This window comes from Oreochromis niloticus, linkage group LG19 (genome assembly GCF_001858045.2).
Source record: "Oreochromis niloticus isolate F11D_XX linkage group LG19, O_niloticus_UMD_NMBU, whole genome shotgun sequence".
Taxonomy (NCBI): Eukaryota; Metazoa; Chordata; class Actinopteri; order Cichliformes; family Cichlidae; genus Oreochromis; species Oreochromis niloticus.
Window position 1 is genome coordinate 1,144,661 of NC_031983.2, and position 19,025 is coordinate 1,163,685.

The 19,025-nt window shown below is 41.4% G+C and overlaps 2 long non-coding RNA genes across 2 annotated transcripts; one reads left to right on the forward strand and one right to left on the reverse strand.

Moving 5' to 3' along the window:
- Window positions 1–8,582: 8,582 nt before the first annotated feature.
- On the reverse strand, window positions 8,583–8,954 carry LOC109195949 (uncharacterized). The gene is made up of 2 exons (XR_002057375.2): window positions 8,857–8,954; window positions 8,583–8,776 (listed from the first exon to the last, which is right to left on the reverse strand). It is a non-coding gene; the product is annotated as an uncharacterized LOC109195949 (long non-coding RNA).
- A 7,817-nt stretch (window positions 8,955–16,771) lies between these two features.
- On the forward strand, window positions 16,772–17,262 carry LOC109195925 (uncharacterized). The gene is made up of 2 exons (XR_002057365.2): window positions 16,772–16,988; window positions 17,069–17,262. It is a non-coding gene; the product is annotated as an uncharacterized LOC109195925 (long non-coding RNA).
- The last annotated feature ends 1,763 nt before the right edge of the window (window positions 17,263–19,025 follow it).

Sequence of the window (19,025 nt, forward strand, 5' to 3'; positions counted from 1 at the left end):
CAAAAATACCTACGTTTTGATGTATAATTTGTGGAAGTTGAGTGAAAATTGAGCAAGTAGCAAGAAGTTGTTCGGACATGAAGAGAAGACTGCGAAACTTACAGTGGCACACTGAAAGCCAAGTGCATAGCAACCATAACAACGCATGTATTTTGTGAAAAATCACAAAAATGAAACTCAAAACTTAAAGAGGGATAAGATGAAAACGGTAACAGATATGAAAAAGCTGAATCATACATGAATAGCCCAATAATTTGTGAACATTTTAAAGTTTGAATGGTTGTTCTAGGCAAAAGTATGAGGAAGTAGTTAAGTTTCAAAAACAAGCAAGTTTTAGCAGAATTGTGGAAGTTTCCCATTCATTTCAATGGGACAAATTAAAGGAAAAAAGCTTAATATTTTAAAAAGTATAATAGCAAAAAATACCAAAAGTCATAGCACCCATTAGCAGAAATAGCAGAATAGTTTAAAATTTGAACGGTGAAAATCGGCTGAAAATTGTGGAAGTAGTTAAGTGCCAAAAAACGTACAAAAAGCGGCAACTGGAACTAGAAAAATTTGCATTTCCTGCAAAAATGCTGTGTGGATGCCTTAACGCTGAAGCTGTCTGCTGAAAAGCTGAAAAAGATGAAAAGTTGCAAAAAGTTGTATGGTGGTGAAAAAAAAACGTCACCCTGAGCAGGATTCGAACCTGGACCTCCTGGGCGCAAGGCGGCTACTCATCTCACTGTACCAAATTCACTCTCACAAGGTAAGAGATGGAGAGACTGACAATTATGGTGAAATGAGCAGAAACTGCTGAGAATTGCGCTGATAAGAGGTGAAATGGTTGAAAATTTTGCAGAAAAGAGGTGAATCAGCAGAATTTCTGCAGGAAAGAGGCAAAGAAGCAGAACGTTGCGCTGAATAGAGGTGAATCAGCAGAATTTCTGCTGAAAAGAGGAAAAACAACCTGTTTCTGCTCAAATTCACCAACCAGAGGTACTGCCTCTGTCTGCTTCATCAGGTGGGTACTTGTATGTATTTCTGCCATGGAGCGTTAACAAGAATCTGAGGTCCATATTAGAAAAGCTGCTAAAATCATAAAACTTGCGCTGAAAAGAGATGAATCAGCAGAGTTTCTGCTGAAAAGAGTTTTTTTTTTCTGAAAACAGCCAAAAAAGCTGGAATTTGTGCTGAAAAGGGGTGAAAAAAATGAAAATTTTGCTGAAAAGGGGTGAAGAAGCTAAAGTATACCAAATCAAAGTATTTGTGCCAAAACATAGTGTTTCTGCCATATTGTGGTACTACTACATTACAACATGAATACAGATTAAAGATGAAAGAAACTGGCAACAAATTCCTCCACTACAAACCAGTCTGATACCACTTCTTTGCAGTGTTCACGTTTACTAAGGCACTACCCAAAAGGCGCCACAAGAGGGCACTCCAACACAAGAGATGAGGTGAATGAGCAGAATTTCTGCTGAAAAGAGGCAGAAGGTTCTGTATGTAGAAAAAGAAACACTGTTGAACCATGTGTGAAATAAATAAAGAAATGAAATGAAAGAACAACCTGGTTCTGCTCAAATTCACCAATCAGAGGTACTGCCTCTGTCTGCTTCATCAGGCTGTGTACTTGTTTCTGCCATGGAGCGTTAACAAGTATCTGAGGTCCATATTAGAAAAGCTGCTAAAATCATAAAACTTTGCAGAATTGTAATAAATTAGCAATAAAAATGACAGGTCTGTGATAGTGTATAAATTTGTAGTGAAAAAAAAAAAACGTGGACCAAGGTGGGATTGAATCCACGACCTTTGAGCTGCAGAGCCGTGTCATTACTGATTGCGCCACCTGGAAAGGGGGCGGCAGTCTGAAAGACACATACTTGGGCAGTCAGAAAATAGATCGCGGTGAGAGGCGAATAACGCCGTTTTTTGGAGTTACAAAACGTCGTGTAACTCAAAAACTAGGAGGGCTAGCAGCATAATTCTTGTACTGGGTGAATCAGCGGACTTTGGTGTATTTTGACTGCGATTTTCATAGCTCTTTCTACCTCCGTCGCGGAGATATGACGAGAGAAGAAACGGCTTCATTTCCAGAGTTTGAAGACTGAGAGAAGGACAGATTTCCACCCCTCAAACAAACGTAATTCATTGCTCAATGGTAAGATAATTGTAAAAACTGCTTCCACTGTGAGTGTCAGCAGTGTCTGAAGATATATTGGCACAAGCCTCATGTCCTAACTTTGCTTTGTTCAAGAGATATGGCGATTTGAAAATGCCTCCCGTTTCAGAATTTCAGCTCTGAATTTCAAAACTTCCCCATAGACTTTGAATGGGGAGTATTGAGACCTTGTGTCACTCCGAGGCAAATTGCGAAAAAACGGTAAATCTCACAATAAAGATAGTGACATTGTCTGAAAGCCAGCAAAAATACCTACGTTTTGATGTATAATTTGTGGGGGTTGAGTGGAAATTGAGCGAGTAGCAAGAAGTTGTTCGGACATGAAGAGAAAATTCAGAACGGACCAGCACTCACTCTGAGTTAATTGCACAGAATTGTGGAGGTTTCCCATTCATTTCAATGGGACAAATTAAAGGGAAAAAGTGTAATATTTTAAAAAGTATAATAGTAATAAACACCAAAAGTCATAGCAGTCATTAGCAGAAAGAGCAGAACAGTTTAGAGTTTGAACGGAGAAAATCGGCTGAAAACTGAGGGAGTAGTTAAGTGCCAAAAAACGGAGCAACTAGAAGAATAAAGAGAAAGAATAAAGAGAAACAGGAACTCAATAGTGTGGAAGCCCTTTAGGGCATCCACACAATAAAGAATAAAGAGAAACAGGAACTCAATAGTGTGGATGCCTTTCAGGGCATCCACACAATAATAATGAAGAAGAAAGAGAAACAGGAAAACAATAGTGTGGATGCCTTAAAGCATCCACACAATGAGAAAACACCAACAATCATATGACCCCCTGCGCTTTTTTGACAGTGGGAACGAAAAACTCCTTTTACCACAAAGAAACCTCCAGCAGAACCAGGCTCAGGGAGGGGAGGGGCCATCTGCCACGACTGCTAGATGAAGACACGCCGTGGATTAATAATGACTAATGATTAAACACAGAGTGAAAAACACTCTAATATTCATGAGACAAACAGTCTGTAGCTGAACCATCTTCATTACTCAAAGGTACCAGTGTCTCTCAGTATTTCAAACTGAAGTGACGTCATCATAGCTCAAGTTTCAACTTACCCTAAAATCCTCAAAGAGTCTTTAGTATCTTATAAATTCAGAAAAACAGTATTTCATATGAAATCGAAATACTGTTGATGGTACTAAAAGACAGCTACTTTTAGTACCATCGATGTTAAGTTAGACTCTTTTTCTCCAATTGATCTTTCTGAGTTAACTTCAATAATTAATTCCTCCAAACCATCAACGTGTCTTTTAGACCCCATTCCTACAAAACTGCTCAAAGAAGTCCTGCCATTAATTAATTCTTCGATCTTAAATATGATCAACCTATCTCTAATAATTGGCTATGTACCACAGGCCTTCAAGCTGGCTGTAGTTAAACCTTTACTTAAAAAGCCATCTCTAGACCCAGCTGTCTTAGCTAATTATAGGCCAATCTCCAACCTTCCTTTCATGTCAAACATCCTTGAAAGAGTAGTTGTCAAACAGCTAACAGATCATCTGCAGAGGAATGGCTTATTTGAAGAGTTTCAGTCAGGTTTCAGAGCTCACCACAGCACAGAAACAGCTTTAGTGAAGGTTACAAATGATCTTCTTATGGCCTCTGACAGTGGACTCATCTCTGTGCTGCGTTCGATACTGTTGACCATAATATCCTATTAGAGTGATTAGAACATGCTGTAGGTATTACAGGTACTGTACTGCAGTGGTATGTATCATATCTATCTAATAGACTCCAATTTGTGCATGGAAATGGAGAGTCCTCTTCACACACTAAGGTCAATTATGGTGTTCCACAGGGTTCAGTGCTAGGACCAATTCTGTTTACATTATACATGCTTCCCTTAGGCAGCATCATTAGAAGACATAGCATAAATTTTCACTGCTATGCAGATGACACGCAGCTCTATCTATCCATGAAGCCAGGTAACACACACCAATTAGTTAAACTGCAGGAATGTCTTAAAGACATAAAGACCTGGATGGCCGCTAACTTTCTGCTTCTTAATTCAGATCAAACTGAGGTTATTGTACTCGGCCCTGAAAATCTTAGAAATATGGTATCTAAGCAGATTCTTACTCTGGATGGCATTACCTTGGCCTCCAGTAACACTGTGAGGAACCTTGGAGTCATTTTTGACCAGGACATGTCCTTCAATGCACATATTAAACAAATATGTAAGACTGCTTTCTTCCATTTGCGCAACATCTCTAAAATTGGAAATATCCTGTCTCAGAGTGACGCTGAAAAACTAGTTCATGCATTTATTACTTCCAGGCTGGACTACTGTAATTCATTATTATCAGGATGTCCTAAAAACTCGCTGAAAAGCCTTCAGCTAATCCGAAATGCTGCAGCAAGAGTCCTGACAGGGACTAGAAAGAGAGAGCAGATTTCTCCTGTTTTGGCTTCCCTTCATTGGCTTCCTGTTAAATCCAGAATTGAATTCAAAATTCTGCTCCTCACATACAAGGTCTTAAATAATCAGGCCCCATTTTATCTTAATGACCTTCTAGTACCATATCACCTTATTAGAGCACTTCGCTCTCACACTGCAGGCTTACTTGTTGTTCCTAGAGTATTTAAAAGTAGAATGTGAGGCAGAGCCTTCAGTTTTCAGGCCCCTCTTCTGTGGAACCAGCTTCCAGTTTGGATTCGGGAGACAGACACTATCTCTACTTTTAAGATTAGGCTTAAAACTTTCCTTTTTGCTAAAGCATATAGTTAGGGCTGGACCAGGTGACCCTGAATCCTCCCTTAGTTATGCTGCAATAGACGTAGGCTGCCGGGGATTCCCATGATGCATTGAGTTTTTCCCTTCCAGTCACCTTTCTCACTCACTATGTGTTAATAGACCTCTCTGCATCGAATCATATCTGTTATTAATCTCTGTCTCTCTTCCACAGCATGTCTTTATCCTGTCTTCCTTCTCTCACCCCAACCGGTCGCAGCAGATGGCCCCGCCCCTCCCTGAGCCTGGTTCTGCCGGAGGTTTCTTCCTGTTAAAAGGGAGTTTTTCCTTCCCACTGTCGCCAAAGTGCTTGTTCATAGGGGGTCATATGATTGTTGGGTTTTTCTCTGTATTTATTATTGTGCTATCTACTGTACAATATAAAGTGCCTTGAGGCGACTTTTGTTGTGATTTGGCGCTATATAAATAAATTGAATTGAATATGAAATGCTTTATCGAATTTCCAAATAAAATTTGCCAACAATAAAGTTTTGTATTATTTTGAACCATGCCAACTGTACGCAGGAATGTGAGTATTTTTGTACTGCAGCTGCTCTTTTTAGGTGCTCAAATGTGTCTGCCATGAGCTGCTCTCAGTTCTTCAGGACTCCACGTTCAGTCACTGTGTGACCAAACCTCTGTAATTTCACACTTTAATTACAGCAAAGCAGTAGAAATGAGCAGCAGAATACCAAACAGTCTCCTCCGTCATACAGCTTTAGTTCACATGTTATCCACATTCTGAAGAATCGCATTAATACTAACAAGTTTCCCTGCAGCACCGTTTCGTCTGGGGGAATCTGCTCAAATAGCTAGGAGGACCAAGCTTTAATCAATACAATTACTAAAAAAGACACCCAGCTATCTCCCTCTACTGCTCTTTGAATTTAATTTGTGCCTCCATTTATCTTTTAGTCGCTCTGGGAATCCTGTAGCGAGTCAATAATGCCACTTCAGCAGTTTGAAATCGTGTAGTTAAAGAACCAGTGTTTCATCATCTTTCTCTGGGTTTTCATTTCCAGTGCTTATAATGAGAATTAGACATGTGGAGTAAATGTAGCTGAGGTAAATTACACAACATTACTTTTTTATGCTACTTTGTAGAGCTCGGCAAACTGGTAGTATCATCTGGTATTACTCTGATTTCTATAACATCCATGTTAATACAGTGTTGCAGCCCATTGTTTGGCTGTGTCCTGTTTCAGCCACAGGTTCAGCTGACATACATTTCTCCTGAGAAGCCAGCGCAGTATAAACACCGGTGCTCTGTCAGAGTATGGGCCAGCTTTGCTATGCTGAGCATAGCTGTGTTTTTCTTTGGTTTCTGTCTCTCTCCATTAAAATAAAACCACCATAAAAATGAGTAGTATATTAGCTTACGTGGGCCGGGTCCTCAGAAGACCGAGAAGGCTGGAAGTGAGTGGCTGTAAAATTGGACGGTCTAGCCTTCAGATTTGCGTCACCGCTGTCTCGGTGGAGCAGATATTTGAAGTTTACACAGCTACATTCTCACCTGAAAATATGTTAAAAGTTTATTTTGTGACCCAGAAAGAATAATAAGAGTAATATTAGAACTACGTAGCTGCCGCCATTGTTGGAAACTGGAATTGGCTGGGCCGCGCTATGAATTCTGGGATAGGTTGGGCCATGAAGGACACATCCGACCCATCCTTCAAATCTGGGGAAAAGGAGGACACACTTGTCGGCCGGATTTGGAGGAGTCTACAAATTTAGACAGCCTTGGGCGCGTCGCTGTGACGTAATCGGTCTACAAATGTGGCCTCAGGAGGATGCAGCCAATGAATTTGGACGCAGTAAATGTTGCCCTGTGTCACGACCGTTTGGTTCCCCGCTGAGTGTTCTGCCTACTTGTTTAGTTCCTGTTCGTTCCAGTTTGGTTTTTGTATCGTTTCAGTCAATAAAGCTGAGTTTTGAGTTCAGTTTTGTCTAAGAGCCTGCATTCTAGGTCCTCCATCCTGCCTACTTCCCATACACATGACACATGTCTATTAAATACTTTGCTGTGATATTGGGTTGGGCGGTTGTTCATGTTAGAGTTCAATGTTCTGCTAATGCTTAATCCACAATGAGCTTCCTTTTCAAAGCTCAGCTCAACAAACATATTGCCTGCACAGTGTACAGATTAATCAATAATTTATAATGTAATCAGGAGAAGGAAAATTAGAGAAAACCTTAAGAATAAATGATTGAATGTAAAAAACTGAGATATGTGGAAACTGTGGCGATCCAACCCCGTCTACACTTTGGGAAAGTCCTGTGCTCCTTCTTCCTGATGTTGCATCACTCGGTATAGCTGCATCCATCATTACGGCTGTCTTCCACCTGCTTGTCCAACACACTGTTAAAAAAAAAATCCTAAAAAAACAGTAATATTCCGGCAGCTGGGGCGCCGAAATAATACCAGAAAATAACAGAAAATAACTTTCTCATAAAAATACGGTTATTTTCAGTAATGACAATACAGTTTGTTGCCCTAATTTTACATGGAATTTTGCCTTTTTCAAGTGCTTTTAAACATTAAATTAGGAACATTTTAATGTGATTAAACAATGAAATTACCTATAAACAAGGTCAATGAATGCGGCAATATGAATAATAATACTTAAATGTACAGAAATATACAGTTAACAGTTGGTTTAAATAATAATGGATTGCATTTATATAGCGCTTTTGCCTTTTACAATTCATCCACTCTCACACACTGGTGGAGGCAGCTACAGTTGTAGCCACAGCTGCCCTGGGGCAGACTGATAGAAGCGAGGCTGCCATATCGCACCATTGGCCCCTCTGGCCATCACCTGTAGGGGGTAGGTGAAGTGTCTTGCCCAAGGACACAACGACCGAGACTGTCCGAGCCGGGGCTCGAACCGGCAACCTTCTGATTACAAGACGAACTGCCAACTCTTGAGCCACGATCGCCCTAAATATTTAATGTAAAAGAAGTCAAAGGAGTTTGCAAAGAAAAGCGTCTGGACTTCTTTAAGTTGCTTGATGGGAAGGTACCATCAGTGCAGTCTGCAATTCTGTTGAAGAAAGATGTTGAATCTATTTAATTATTGTAGAAAAATAATTGATTTCTGTGCACTTGTTTTACACTTGCATTAAATTAAAGTTGATTACATCCATTAAGGGCGGGGGGTGGTTCCCTAATATTTTTGCTGGGAGTTGGCAACCCTATTAGTTAGGTTGCTTAATATTTCCACTAAGTACTCTTTAAAATGCCAGAATAGGGAGGATGGTGTAGGTTTAAATTTATTTGATCAGTGTTGCTGAACTATAAAATGTTTTGGCTGCAGTGTATTTTTTGCATACAGGTATAACAGAATAGCTTCAATCTCCAGTGTGAACTTATACAAAATGCAGCAAGATATTTATAAAAACTGTTTTATTGATTACAAAATATGCTATATCGGATTCATATCGGTATCAGCAGATATCCAAATTTATGATAGCGGAATCGGTATCGGACATTAAAAAGTGGTATCGTGCCATCTCTAATTAAAATATCTATATTTTAGTAATTTTGGGTAAATGTGTAGTTTATCATTAACAGGAACACAGTGGAAAGAAACTATATCATTCGGATTGTCTACATTGGAAGGAACTATTTGTCAGGCTCAGGAGAGACTCGGAGGCAGACCGTCACTAAAGTTCACAATTTATTTACACACAGACACCAAGTGCGGATATATACAGGTGAGGGGGCACAGGAAGAGGGTCTCCGGGGAACACAGGCACGGGAAGGGAACGGGCTATGTACACAATCCTTCACTGAAGCTCAGGTTAGCTCGGACTCCGGCTTTTAGCTCACCAAACGGCGGTCCTCAGACTGGCGAGAAATCTGGCACAGGGAGGAAGAACAGGTAAGTTGCGGCACGAAAGAAACTCAGGGAAAAAGCTCAGACTTGCAGTGACACTGACGAGTGTTACACAATAATCCAGCGAAGAAGCACTCTCAGCAGCCACCTTAAGAAGTGAGCGTGGTGATGAGATGATTGCTTGCAGGTGTCCGAGCCAGGGCTGGAGCCGTCATGACTCCGCCCCAGTAGAGCGCAGTGCACGGGAGGGGAGAGAGAGACGCAACACAACAAAAACACTTGTAGCCATACAGAGTCAGCCAAGAAGGCACAGGGTCATGACACTATTCCTTTTCTGCCTTTCATAGTCATGTGCGAAATACGGCTGTATAAATGTGGCTATCACAACAATGGCTGAGCGTAAATGGAGTCATGTACTGACGTATTTTACCTCCACAAACAGCTGAGACCTGGTTTGTGATACATGTGGCAAGACTATGAGGTGTTGTGGCAACACCACTAACCTTGTCATACACCTCAGAGTAAATCATATCACAGAATATGACAAGCGCACATTGAGGTGAGGTGAATATTAACATCAGTCCCTCATGATGCTTCAGTGAGAAATATGTGAGTTTAAACTGAACGGCGCACCCTGGTGGCATGGCGGTTCACCATGAAAAATGAAGTGGCTTTTGAAAGTTTAAAAACTCTTGAAATTTGGCCCACACCTTCAATGTGATGAAAGCTTTCTTGTTGTGTGATCATATTCATGGGAAATTGCAAAATGGTGCCACAGCGCCCCCTACAAAATTTCAAAACATCAGCACCTGCTCTGTGTTTCATCTATGAGTCTGAAACCTGGTAAGCTTATGTAAGACATCAAGATGTATAAAAAAGTCTCTTGGAGCAATATCCCAAATCCAACAGGAAGTCAGCCATTTTAAAATTAAAGTGTCATTTTGGCGACCTTTTCCCTTCTTTTCAGGCCTCGTACTTTGACGAACTCCTCCCAGGAATTTCATCAGATCGAGATGATCTCCAGTGCAGGGAGCCTAAAGACCTTACCTAATTTCACGTTTGAACTTTGACTTTAAGATCCTAACTAAAGCGCTGGCCCACAGGTTGGAAAGGATCCTGCCAGTAATCATATCTGAAGATCAGTCTGGCTTTGTCAAAGGGCGCCACCCCTTTTTCAACATCCGACACCTTCTTAATATCCTGCACACGGTGTTCCACTCCAGAATGTGTTCTTTCCCTTGATGCAGAAAAAGCATTTGACCGTGTGGAGTTGTGTGAACTATTTATTTGCTGTACTGGAGATATTTGGGTTCGGTCCCAACTTCATCTCATGGATCAAGTACCTATACTTGTCCCCTGTTGCGTCTGTTTGCACTAATAACCAGAAGTCAAAACCATTCCAACTCAAACGAGGCACACGTCAGGGCTGCCCCCTTAGCCCGTTGTTATTTGATCTAGCTATTGAACCCTTAGCAATGCTTTTTCGAAGCAATAAACTTGTCCAGGGCATACAAAGCAGTCAAACTGAACACAAAGTCTCTCTCTATGCTGATGATTTATTGCTTTTTATCTCAAATCCACATACTTCCCTACCGTCCACATTGTCTCTACTCACGCGTTTCAGTCAAGTCTCTGGTTATAAATTAAATCTGTCCAAAAGCGAACTTTGCCTATTAAATGAAGAAGCTTTCCCAATAGATTTGTCGGGTTTCCCCTTTAAGGTGGTCAAAGAGAAGTTCACCTGCCTGGGTATTAGAATTACAAGAAAGTATAAACAACTTCTCAAAGTCAACTTTTTTACACTATTGAAGAATGTCAAACAAAGCCTTCAACAGTGGTCACCCCTGAACACAACTCTGGTCGGACGGATTAATTCGGTCAAAATGATTATCCTTCCTAAATTCTTATACTTATTTCGATCTTTACCAGTCTTCATCCCCAAGTCTTTCTTTACAACTCTAGACTCTATAATCTCCTCTTATATTTGGAAGGGTAAATGACCTCGAGTAGCTAAGGTGCATTTACAGAAACCTAAGATTGAAGGAGATCTGGCACTCCCCAACTTCGGCTTTTAGACCGTCCCTGACTGGCTACAGTCTGGGGAGGGTGCGGGCCCCACCAGCTGGCTGGCAATGGAATCAGACTCAACTCAGGATATTTCTCTTGCCTCCCTTCTGGGTTCTTCTCTTCCTTTATCCACTGACAACTTTACATCTAATCCGATAATTAAGCACTCCCTCAGGGTGTGGGCGCAGTTCAGGAGACATTTCAATCTTAATAATTTTTCACTTCAAAGCCCGATCCTTTCAAACCACCTATTCCTCCCCTCAACTTTGGACAACTTGTTCCAGGTCTGGTTTAGAGCAGGTATGAAACTAGCTCTCAACCCCTTACTTGCTCTCTTTGGCACAGTGGGAGAGGATGATAAATATATTCCCAAAGTAAAGCGTACGGTGCTGTCTTTTGGTTCCATCACAGTTGTCACGGTCTTAGCCTTTGTGTACATAGTCATAGTTTTCTTCGTGATAGTCTTCTGAGTTTTCATAGTTGAATCACAGTATTTAGTTTCCCAGTTTAGTTCTAGTTTTGCTGTGCTTATTGCCTTGTTTGGACTCGCTGTCATCAGCCATAATAAAGGCTCGCTTTTGGTTTAAAGTCCAGTTCCATCTCCTCGCATGTGTCTGCCTGGACTGTAAAAAAAAAATTGTAATATAAGTATTTTACTGTGTATTTAACAGTTTTGTACTGTTTTTCTAGAATATCATTAAATTTACATAAATAGACTGTGATTTCACATTTCAAGTGTAAAATAACATAAAATCGCTGTAAATGTAATTAAACATAATTTTCTTGTTTTTAAATGTATTTGTCTGTGCATATTTAGATTGTTAAAATACATTCACAAATGTATCATAATTTCGTAAATATTTGTCTGTTATTTTAAATTCAATTAAATTACTATTAAATTCAAATGTAATACTATGGAAAAATATATAAAATGATTCTTATAAACTTCTTTTACATTATGTCTGTGAAGGTTCTCAGTCATCCAGGTCATCGTAGTCAAAGGAGTTTGCAAAGAAAAGCGTCTGGACTTCTTTAAGTTGCTTGAAGACGTTTCACCTCTCATCCAAGAAGCTTCTTCAGTTCTAAGGTCAAATGGCCGAGAGTCCCAGATTTAAACCCAGTGGGAGTATCCCCCCAAGGAGGGACAAAGGACCCCCTGGTGATCCTCTAATCACATGCGCCAAGGTGTGAAAGCGGGTGTGGGACCTAATCAAAGACCACAACATCACTATATTACCAGCGGATAAGGGAAGGTGCACCGTGGTCCTAAACACAACAGATTACCACACAAAGATCACTACTCTCCTCAGTGACAACAACACCTACGAAGCTTTAAAACGAGACCCCACAAGCAGCTACAAAAAGAAAGTTATAGCTTGCCTTCAAGACCTTGAAAAGGACAAAATCATTGACCGCCTCAAATATCACCGCCTTTATCCAGGGGATGCCATACCCTGCATTTATGGACTTCCTAAGATCCACAAGGAAGGGGTCCCACTCAGACCCATAGTCAGTAGCATAAACTCAGCCACTTATAACATTGCGAAACACCTTGCTACCATCCTTGCACCTCTCGTGGGGAACACCCCACACCACATCAAGAACTCCACCGACTTCACCGACAAGGTCCAGAAACTTACCCTGGACCCAGATGAAACCATGGTGTCCTTTGATGTAGTCTCTCTCTTCACTTCCATACCCACCACGGAAGCAGTGGAGACTGTCAGAAAACGACTACAAGAAGACAGCTCCTTGGAAGACAGGACCAACTTCACACCCGATCAGATCTGCACACTGTTAGACCTCTGCCTCACCACTACATATTTCAAATACAACGAAGGCTTCTACAGACAAAAACATGGCTGTACCATGGGCTCCCCCGTGTCACCTATTGTAGCCAACCTTTACATGGAGGAAGTGGAAAGAAAGGCTCTTGGCTCTTTCAAAGGAGGAGTACCCAGCCACTGGTACAGATATGTAGACGACACCTGGGTCAAAATCAAGACACAAGAAGTGGAATCCTTCACTGCGCACATTAACGCCGTGGATAAAAACATCAAGTTCACCAGGGAAGACACAAAGGATAACTGTTTGCCTTTCCTGGACTGCGCTGTGCACATTGAAGAGAATGGCAACCTCAACATTGAAGTTTACCGGAAGCCCACACACACGGACCAGTACCTCCTCTTTGACTCCCATCACCCTCTGGAACACAAACTTGGAGTAATTAGGACCCTACACCACCGGGCAGAACATGTTCCCTCTAAGCCTGAAGGGAAAAAGAAGGAACACACACATGTAAAGGAAGCACTGAAAACATGCGGTTATCCTAACTGGGCGTTTATAAAGTCAGCAAAGAGGCACAGAAAAGAAGATCAGACACCAGCGAGGGAGGATAAGAAAGACAGACGCAACAACATTGTCATCCCCTATGTAGCCGGTGTATCAGAGAAACTCAGGAGAGTTTTCTCCAAGCACGACATCCCAGTGTACTTCAGACCCAGCAACACACTCAGACATAAACTGGTTCACCCGAAAGACAAAACTCCAAAACACAGACTGAACAACGTGGTGTATGCGGTACAGTGCAGCGAGGAATGCCCGGACCTCTACATTGGAGAGACCAAACAGCCACTTCACAAGCGCATGGCACAACATAGAAGAGCCACCTCCACAGGACAAGACTCAGCAGTCCATCTGCATCTTAAGGATAAAGGTCACTCTTTCGAGGATGCCAAGGTTCACATATTGGACAGAGAGGACAGATGGTTTGAAAGAGGAGTGAAAGAGGCCATCTATGTCCACTGTGAGCGACCATCTTTGAACAGAGGCGGTGGTTTACGACACCAACTGTCTGCCATCTATAATCCAGTTTTGAGTTCCCTCCCCAGACGCCTTAACGCCCACTCACATCCTGGGCCATCTGACCTCAGGAATTCACATGACAAGGTGGGGCCAGGTTTCACAATGAGCTCCCCCGAAACCCTGGCTGATTAGGTCCCACACCCGCTTTCACACCTTGGCGCATGTGATTAGAGGATCACCAGGGGGTCCTTTGTACCTCCTTGGGGGATACTCCCACTGGGTTTAAATCTGGGACTCTCGGCCATTTGACCTTAGAACTGAAGAAGCTTCTTGGATGAGAGGTGAAACGTCTTCAAGCAACTTAAAGAAGTCCAGACGCTTTTCTTTGCAAACTCCTTTGACTACGATGACCTGGATGACTGAGAACCTTCACAGACATAATGTAAAAGAAGTTTATAAGAATCATTTTATATATTTTTCCATAGTATTACATTTGAATTTAATAGTAATTTAATTGAATTTAAAATAACGGACAAATATTTACGAAATTATGATACATTTGTGAATGTATTTTAACAATCTAAATATGCACAGACAAATACATTTAAAAAACAAGAAAATTATGTTTAATTACATTTACAGCGATTTTATGTTATTTTACACTTGAAATGTGAAATCACAGTCTATTTATGTAAATTTAATGATATTCTAGAAAAACAGTACAAAACTGTTAAATACACAGTAAAATACTTATATTACAATTTTTTTTTTACAGTCCAGGCAGACACATGCGAGGAGATGGAACTGGACTTTAAACCAAAAGCGAGCCTTTATTATGGCTGATGACAGCGAGTCCAAACAAGGCAATAAGCACAGCAAAACTAGAACTAAACTGGGAAACTAAATACTGTGATTCAACTATGAAAACTCAGAAGACTATCACGAAGAAAACTATGACTATGTACACAAAGGCTAAGACCGTGACAACTGTGATGGAACCAAAAGACAGCACCGTACGCTTTACTTTGGGAATATATTTATCATCCTCTCCCACTGTGCCAAAGAGAGCAAGTAAGGGGTTGAGAGCTAGTTTCATACCTGCTCTAAACCAGACCTGGAACAAGTTGTCCAAAGTTGAGGGGAGGAATAGGTGGTTTGAAAGGATCGGGCTTTGAAGTGAAAAATTATTAAGATTGAAATGTCTCCTGAACTGCGCCCACACCCTGAGGGAGTGCTTAATTATCGGATTAGATGTAAAGTTGTCAGTGGATAAAGGAAGAGAAGAACCCAGAAGGGAGGCAAGAGAAATATCCTGAGTTGAGTCTGATTCCATTGCCAGCCAGCTGGTGGGGCCCGCACCCTCCCCAGACTGTAGCCAGTCAGGGACGGTCTAAAAGCCGAAGTTGGGGAGTGCCAGATCTCCTTCAATCTTAGGTTTCTGTAAATGCACCTTAGCTACTCGAGGTCATTTACCCTTCCAAATATAAGAGGAGATTATAGAGTCTAGAGTTGTAAAGAAAGACTTGGGGATGAAGACTGGTAAAGATCGAAATAAGTATAAGAATTTAGGAAGGATAATCATTTTGACCGAATTAATCCGTCCGACCAGAGTTGTGTTCAGGGGTGACCACTGTTGAAGGCTTTGTTTGACATTCTTCAATAGTGTAAAAAAGTTGACTTTGAGAAGTTGTTTATACTTTCTTGTAATTCTAATACCCAGGCAGGTGAACTTCTCTTTGACCACCTTAAAGGGGAAACCCGACAAATCTATTGGGAAAGCTTCTTCATTTAATAGGCAAAGTTCGCTTTTGGACAGATTTAATTTATAACCAGAGACTTGACTGAAACGCGTGAGTAGAGACAATGTGGACGGTAGGGAAGTATGTGGATTTGAGATAAAAAGCAATAAATCATCAGCATAGAGAGAGACTTTGTGTTCAGTTTGACTGCTTTGTATGCCCTGGACAAGTTTATTGCTTCGAAAAAGCATTGCTAAGGGTTCAATAGCTAGATCAAATAACAACGGGCTAAGGGGGCAGCCCTGACGTGTGCCTCGTTTGAGTTGGAATGGTTTTGACTTCTGGTTATTAGTGCAAACAGACGCAACAGGGGACAAGTATAGGTACTTGATCCATGAGATGAAGTTGGGACCGAACCCAAATATCTCCAGTACAGCAAATAAATAGTTCACACAACTCCACACGGTCAAATGCTTTTTCTGCATCAAGGGAAAGAACACATTCTGGAGTGGAACACCGTGTGCAGGATATTAAGAAGGTGTCGGATGTTGAAAAAGGGGTGGCGCCCTTTGACAAAGCCAGACTGATCTTCAGATATGATTACTGGCAGGATCCTTTCCAACCTGTGGGCCAGCGCTTTAGTTAGGATCTTAAAGTCAAAGTTCAAACGTGAAATTAGGTAAGGTCTTTAGGCTCCCTGCACTGGAGATCATCTCGATCTGATGAAATTCCTGGGAGGAGTTCGTCAAAGTACGAGGCCTGAAAAGAAGGGAAAAGGTCGCCAAAATGACACTTTAATTTTAAAATGGCTGACTTCCTGTTGGATTTGGGATATTGCTCCAAGAGACTTTTTTATACATCTTGATATCTTACATAAGCTTACCAGGTTTCAGACTCATAGATGAAACACAGAGCAGGTGCTGATGTTTTGAAATTTTGTAGGGGGCGCTGTGGCACCATTTTGCAATTTCCCATGAATATGATCACACAACAAGAAAGCTTTCATCACATTGAAGGTGTGGGCCAAATTTCAAGAGTTTTTAAACTTTCAAAAGCCACTTCATTTTTCATGGTGAACCGCCATGCCACCAGGGTGCGCCGTTCAGTTTAAACTCACATATTTCTCACTGAAGCATCATGAGGGACTGATGTTAATATTCACCTCACCTCAATGTGCGCTTGTCATATTCTGTGATATGATTTACTCTGAGGTGTATGACAAGGTTAGTGGTGTTGCCACAACACCTCATAGTCTTGCCACATGTATCACAAACCAGGTCTCAGCTGTTTGTGGAGGTAAAATACGTCAGTACATGACTCCATTTACGCTCAGCCATTGTTGTGATAGCCACATTTATACAGCCGTATTTCGCACATGACTATGAAAGGCAGAAAAGGAATAGTGTCATGACCCTGTGCCTTCTCGGCTGACTCTGTATGGCTACAAGTGTTTTTGTTGTGTTGCGTCTCTCTCTCCCCTCCCGTGCACTGCGCTCTACTGGGGCGGAGTCATGACGGCTCCAGCCCCTGGCTCGGACACCTGCAAGCAATCATCTCATCACCACGCTCACTTCTTAAGGTGGCTGCTGAGAGTGCTTCTTCGCTGGATTATTGTGTAACACTCGTCAGTGTCACTGCAAGTCTGAGCTTTTTCCCTGAGTTTCTTTCGTGCCGCAACTTACCTGTTCTTCCTCCCTGTGCCAGATTTCTCGCCAGTCTGAGGACCGCCGTTTGGTGAGCTAAAAGCCGGAGTCCGAGCTAACCTGAGCTTCAGTGAAGGATTGTGTACATAGCCCGTTCCCTTCCCGTGCCTGTGTTCCCCGGAGACCCTCTTCCTGTGCCCCCTCACCTGTATATATCCGCACTTGGTGTCTGTGTGTAAATAAATTGTGAACTTTAGTGACGGTCTGCCTCCGAGTCTCTCCTGAGCCTGACAAATAGTTCCTTCCAATGTAGACAATCCGAATGATATAGTTTCTTTCCACTGTGTTCCTGTTAATGATAAACTACACATTTACCCAAAATTACTAAAATATAGATATTTTAATTAGAGATGGCACGATACCACTTTTTAATGTCCGATACCGATTCCGCTATCATAAATTTGGATATCTGCTGATACCGATATGAATCCGATATAGCATATTTTGTAATCAATAAAACAGTTTTTATAAATATCTTGCTGCATTTTGTATAAGTTCACACTGGAGATTGAAGCTATTCTGTTATACCTGTATGCAAAAAATACACTGCAGCCAAAACATTTTATAGTTCAGCAACACTGATCAAATAAATTTAAACCTACACCATCCTCCCTATTCTGGCATTTTAAAGAGTACTTAGTGGAAATATTAAGCAACCTAACTAATAGGGTTGCCAACTCCCAGCAAAAATATTAGGGAACCACCCCCCGCCCTTAATGGATGTAATCAACTTTAATTTAATGCAAGTGTAAAACAAGTGCACAGAAATCAATTATTTTTCTACAATAATTAAATAGATTCAACATCTTTCTTCAACAGAATTGCAGACTGCACTGATGGTACCTTCCCAAAGGAAAAAGTACTATAGCTTACTAGGGTGTATATTACTATATACAATAATGGATTTCTATACATTTAATAAGATGACCACTTTTGTTGTAAGATTCAGATTTATTCAAAGTTTTTAAATTACATAACAAACAAAAGTATTTCTTTGTGCCCCCCTTTCCCTGTTAATGCCCTACCTGGCCCCCTGGCAAAACTTTGCTAGACCCGCCCCTGCACAGTTAGCAGCCGTCAGCTACAAAAGGATCCTGGTGTTATTTGTCTCTCGGAAACAGTTCATAACTTCCCTTCAACTCATTCATGTCACCTAAAAGGCAAACCTGTTTCTACATCACCTGTTCAGCTCTGATGATTCAGTAAGGACATCTCCTGGTTTCATCTTCATGTTTCCCTCTCACCAGATATACAAACCAATATCATGACCAGCAGCTGTGGCTCCAGCAAACATGATACTAGAAAGTTAATATTAAATAAATTCTAACAACAGCTTATAACGCTTAAACGTGCTGCTGTTGTTTATCCGCTGGTCTCCTCTTTCTAGCGCAGAGTGGGTGATAAACAAACAAGAAAGACGGGACTTGCGGCAAAAAAGCCGATCAGCTGATCATTAATCAGTTTCATGTTTGAAGTAATAACAGGAGAGGGAGAGGGAGTGAATGAGAGATGTAGATGCAACTGCGCAGCAAAGACAGAATAACTCCAGCTTTGTGTCTATTTTCTAATTCTAGCTGAATTACGGGACAAATCGCTTCCTTATCACCTCAATATGGAACTCTGATGGCCAGTCCAGCTGTGGCTCAATATATCAGTTGTTAAGCTTAATGTGGAAATACTATGCAAACATTCAGGGATGAACTTACACACTTGCTTTACTTCTCTGGGATAGTTTTCTCCAAGATGAAATGCCGCCGTTAGGAAGCATGTAGCAAGGCTCCAAATGCTCCAACAGACCGCCGACAGGTCTCTCAGACAACAGCCGCTCTATCACTTGACACATAGTGCTGCGATGCGCCGAGCTGGGTTACGCCAAGTAGCACGTTTTGTGAGGTGATTTTGTGATACTTCGGATCGGATTACATTTTTTATTTCTCTCCGATATCTGATCCAGTAAT